Source organism: Cariama cristata, unplaced genomic scaffold (genome assembly GCF_000690535.1).
Source record: "Cariama cristata isolate BGI_N322 unplaced genomic scaffold, ASM69053v1 scaffold20794, whole genome shotgun sequence".
NCBI lineage: Eukaryota > Metazoa > Chordata > Aves > Cariamiformes > Cariamidae > Cariama > Cariama cristata.
In genome coordinates, this window is record NW_009612675.1 from 89,426 (window position 1) to 94,683 (window position 5,258).

A 5,258-nucleotide genomic window follows, 5' to 3' on the forward strand; every position below is an offset into this window, starting at 1 on the left:
TGACAGTGTCTACAAAGAGCCTAAGGCAGGTCTTAAATTATTTTTAGCCAATTGTAACAATATGACAGCATCATTACTACAAATGTGTGATGGTTAGCTTCCAATGGGATTAGGAAAAGCATGGGAAAGAAAACATTAGTAATGCATCCCATGGAATTCAAACAATCTAGAGCAGGAACGTGGGGCAGCAGCACAACTTTAACAAATTCTGCTTATAAAAAAAACCAGACATACCATAAGTGGCAGCTGATTTCAGAGGCATCCTATTAAGGTCATACACAGTCAGTCAAACCCATCATAAAGCACGTACGTGCTGCTGGTAGGCAAGACTTCTCTTCCTCCCTTCTTTGGAAGCGTTGGCTTTCAGCAGGATTGATCCCTCGCTTCAGCCCACCCCGCAGCTGCACACATCTGTAAGTGGAAGAGGTGAGAAGGAGCAGTCGAGTTGGAGCAGGGGGAAGACCAAAGCAAGACGTGCCCTTCCAGGGGCTGCACGGGCTCGTGCCAGGCTGGCATGGCCGCATCTCCGCATCCTGAGCTTCCAAGGAGAAAAATTCTCAATTTTGCTAGGAACATACATATCCCATCCAATACTGCTACAACAGCAATTGCTAAGAGACAGGGTTGAGCTCCGAGACACCCGAATGAAAAAAAAAACTCATCCCATTGGCTTTACTAGTTACCCCAGACAACTATTCATTTCTTTGAGGAAAAAAAATGCAACAAAACACACAAAACACCCACACCTGAACTTAACCTAAAATACTAATTTTACCAGGTACAAACAAGCCTAAAATCTGTCAATACACTCCAAAGTTAGGTTCAGATGTAGTTTGACTCTTATTCCAGGAGATTCAGCAGAAACATTTGAAAAAAACGCAGCAGATCAAGTTACCACACAAGGCAGAGTTTCCTTTTTTAGCATGACTGATGTAAGGGGAATTGAAGATGAGCTTCCGCTGTCCTGATGTCCCATAGATGAGAGATAAATCAAATAAGCCCAGGCTGGTTCACTCTGTTAATGGATCTTCTCTTGACCTGTGGCAACTAATCTCATAATTCGTATGTAAAACTGCTCTGCTGAACTAGTTTTTAAGAAAGGTCACAAATGGTTATCTAGCAATTACATACAAGAACAATTTGCTGCCCAGTTTTAAATACTTGGAGAACACAGCATTATCGGCATGTTATACCAAAAGGTGTTTGAAATCCAGAATAAAGGGTTCCACCATCCCATATATCACTGCAGTGTTTAGGTACAGAATCATTAGCAGTTGTAGTTTTGATTTGGTAAACAGAAAGTTCTTTTCTTGACAAGGGAATGTTTCCAAATCTAAACACACATATCTTTATGCTATTTCAGAGGGTACCACATACTTTGTAGGATGACGACCTAAAACGACTTCCCCATATCCAAGGTCTCAACCACCACAGCAACATAAAGCCGAAGTGTTAAGAAAACAGCACTCCACTGCACAGGGAAGACGCCACACAGCAAACCCATACTCAGCACAGGACTGCAATCAGCATGTTCATACAGCACTCTAAGATGCACAGATTATTAACACATTTCTAAGAATTTTACAAACATTATCTCCAGATAGATTGGCTGCACACTGCATACCCAAAATAGCTGGTAAGATACCCTAGAAAAGCTGTCAATAACAACACAAAGTTTACTCCAGAGGAGAAGGGACTGCTATCATGCTGCTCCCTCAGTTCTTCCTTTAAAATGAAAGGGGGTCTCTATCTACAGTCTCAGATAGATTTCAAACACAAGAATACCTTGATCATAAGTATTCCTCACACCTCCTTGGCTATCTGAAATACTTTGGTATCAGTGAAGCACAAGTAAGGGTTCCTTTCCTCATATCTAGACTCAACACATGAAAAACTCTCCTACCGCCAACCTCGCCTAAAGACTCACCTGTTACTTGAGTGCACTTCTCCAGAGGGAAGTGTTCACTTTTACCCAAAAGAATGCTCCTTGTGATCCCTGCATTGGGCAGCAGGCTGCAAGACGGTTGCGCTGAGGAGAAGACAGGAATATCAACGCTGCGTAAGACTCCGAAGGAAAACTACCTTCACCAAACCATGCCGCCAGGACAGTGTGTGCTCATAGATTCCATGCTTTGCTGCCTTTCTCACTCCAGCATGTCACTTGGTTTTGTGTTATACAAGTTACAGAAAAAAAATATTAGTATGTTGTAAACCAAATCTTAACTAACTGTGCATGGTACTTAGAGGAAAACTATTAGAGCCTATATAAAAGGGCCATTTCAGGAAAAAGAAATAGCTGTAATTACTAACATCAGAGGTAAATAAAGAACAGTGTAACTGAAATAAAACACCCCTTCAAAATAAAGGTAACTTAAACCAACAAAAAAACCCTTCTGATGAGCGATGTCACCACTCAATGCAAGTCCTGAAACCCTCCCTCCCTGCGGTGGGCAGGGAGAGGAAGCACCAGAGACACCTCAGAGGCCCTGGATGACCTTACCCTCTAAGCAAAACCCAGGTAACCTCTATTCCAAGTCAGTTCACACAACGAAAAAACATGCTTAGTGTAACAGAAGACTAGTTTGGTTGTATAGTAATGAACACAAAATAAATCTAGCTATTAAGAGAATATTGTAGGAACTCTCTTCTTAGAAATTGTCTACCAGCATGTGTATGCTGTGTTCACCCTTAAATTTCCACCAATTCAAATTCTGATTCATTAATTTGCCAACAATTGTGTGTAGATCTGGAAGGAAAGGGGAAGAAATGGGAGAACAGCAAGATGCCAAACCCCTTAACTTGAAGAAATTACTGGCTAAAGCCTACTCTGTTTTTCCAGAATTTTTAGTGGACTTCAAAAAGTTTATGAATATGTCCTTATATTTGAGAAATACAGCCTAAGGCTTCCAACCAATCTCTAACTACAGTTGTTAATATTTTCTTAATCATGCTTAATATTCACAGCACAAATACCACACTGTAGAACTCAAAGGAATATTTTTTTTTTTTGCAGCTGTATTTTTGTTAGGTTCATTCACAAACGATCTGTTTCTCAGTAAAATACATACACAATGGGATATCTGCCTTAAAACAAACTCTCAAGTAGAAAGTTCTACCTTCCTCCTCCTTCCTTTCAGGCTTTAGTTGGCAGATGGTCAAGAGGATGTTTATAGAAGTAGAGGATGTTTATCAACCAACCTTCACAGGTTGAAGAGGCTGGTGCCTTAATAAAAACATTTGACAATGTCTTTTAGGAATCAAAGTACTGAACATGTAATGCGTTCAAATAATTCTATTTAAAAAATACTTGGAAAATACTGATCCTGAACTCACATCTGCAAATCTGCCTTCTCACACCTATGTAGGTCTAAATCCCCAAAATACAACCTTGACTCAACCTCTGTCATATTTAAACACCACTTTAATTCAGAGTAAGTCTCAACAACACTCATGGAGTAAACAGTCCCTAGTGACTTACAGGTTTGAGAATGAAATACTTATGAATTCCTGGTTGTCTTCATATTGCAATTTTGATTAAACATCCTTTTTCTTTTGAAGACAGAAAGTGAAAGTTTGGTAAACTTATTAAGCAGATCACAGTCAGACTTGCATAAACTTTACCACGCTGACCACAATAAAACAAAAGCTATACTAGCATACTGGATTTGCATGGGTTACAGAAGACATTGTTCAACGTTAAAGGCCAGGACTAATCCATATTCTACATAGAACTTCCTTACTGGAGTCTTCAAGCAACCTCCTTATTGCCCTTTTGTGAAAAAAGAATTATGCCACTTCAGAGAGACATAGGCCAAGGTAGGCAAGCTAAGAGTCAGAGGGTCTCCCACCGGGCCCCCTCAGAGACCCCCCAAAGGCAGCCAACCCACAGCCCGGTACCATACACTTCCATACACACGAGTTTACTGTCACCACTATGGAATCATACTCCATTACGTGCTACTGCGTTTTAACAAGATTTCAGCTAGTCTTTCAATTACTCACTACTGGAAAGGGATCATCTTTTAAAAAACAAACAAAACCAATAAAACAAACCCAACCCACCACACACTACAGCCTGACTGCCCAGAAGTATACACTTGCTTAAGAAAGCATTTGGATACATTCAAGTGACACACAAAATCCTACTCTTGTCCTTCAGGGTTAAACTGTCAGAGGGTAATGCCACGCTTATGATATCCTGGAAGAAGCAGGGGCCGCAGAGGACAGGAGTCTTGGCTTTTCCTGCTCTCTCAGCCCTTTCATGTGCTGTCAACAACAGCGAGCTGGTGATGTGGTGAACCAGATCAAGAGAGCCAACACAACTAGAACCTGAAATGTCGTCTTTGGCAGGTTAGCTTCAACAAAAAGCAATTTCCAGTCAAGTTTGCTGAATAGCTACCAGAATGCCCATGCTAGCAAAAGGCTACATGGGAAACTGGAGACGAGTACAAGACCACAGTTCTCAGCAGTAACCAAGTTAATTCAGGCTGGATTAAAATTGCCCAGGGAGCTACAATATTAATAATCTACACTTCCACAAGTCATTTTCCAAAGCTTCTGTTCCTGTGGAGAATTTTTATTATGATATGGGTTTTCAATCAAGATGTGACTGAAATCAGATGTGGGTTTTCAAACAAGAGCCTCTTCTATCACATCACCACCAGGTACACCAGGTCCTAATCCAGCACATCGAACACACAGCCATTAAACCAGAGCCTAACAAAAGTACTGCTCACACACATCAAGAGGACCATGATCGACATGAAACAATACAGACGCTGCTAGTTCACACTTCAGGAGGGAGGTGGTAGTAGTGGTTATAAAGAGTAAGTAAGCATTTCTCAGATTTGAGACAGTGCAATTGATTCCCTCTCCACGCCGTATACCTTTTTTTCTTTAAGTCAGTAAATCCAAGCCCTGTAATATACAAAGACTTACTATGCATTGAGCTGACCGTTCACAAAGAGATTGCTCACAAAACTGTCTACTAAAGACTTTCACCTTTAAAAGATGTTAAACTATATTTTAGCTCCTAAAGACAACCGTAATATTAATTTATAATACAAAAAAATGTACAAAAAATTTTAATTTATATGTCTAAAAAGAAACTTCTAAATAACTTCTAAACTTAATATATTTCCAAAAGAATAATACCATATATAGAATGTCATGAAATAGTGATAAAGGTGACAAATTCAGCAACTTTCAAATTGGATTATAAGCATAACTGTCACATGTATACAGCACAGTAATTCTAA